Genomic DNA, 363 nt, shown 5'->3' with positions numbered 1-363 from the left:
AATAGATTGTAGGCCAAAGATTTTGTGCCTGGGTTTGTGCCCGTATATCTATTTCTGTAGCCACATACTACCTTCCTGCACCAAAGCAACTAGAACATGAGGAAAAGGTTTCATGCAGGCATCGCCTGATTTCTATATGTTCAATGAACTATGTGGATGTTGCCCAGGGTAAAGGGTCCCTGTTGTCAATTTAAGGTGAACAATCTTCTGTCCTAACATCAGTGTCTTGTTGTTTGGGAATCTCCAAAGGGTCACATCAACCAATAATTCAGCAGAATACAATCCAGTCCCACCAGTGGGAGCCTTGACAGGTTATAGGAGATGACTAGTTCAGACTCCATAACCCCATTACTTGTAGTCCTC

Source organism: Microtus ochrogaster, unplaced genomic scaffold, assembly GCF_000317375.1.
Source record: "Microtus ochrogaster isolate Prairie Vole_2 unplaced genomic scaffold, MicOch1.0 UNK260, whole genome shotgun sequence".
In the NCBI taxonomy this organism is placed as follows: Eukaryota; Metazoa; Chordata; class Mammalia; order Rodentia; family Cricetidae; genus Microtus; species Microtus ochrogaster.
Note: the sequence above shows the minus strand (reverse complement) of the source record.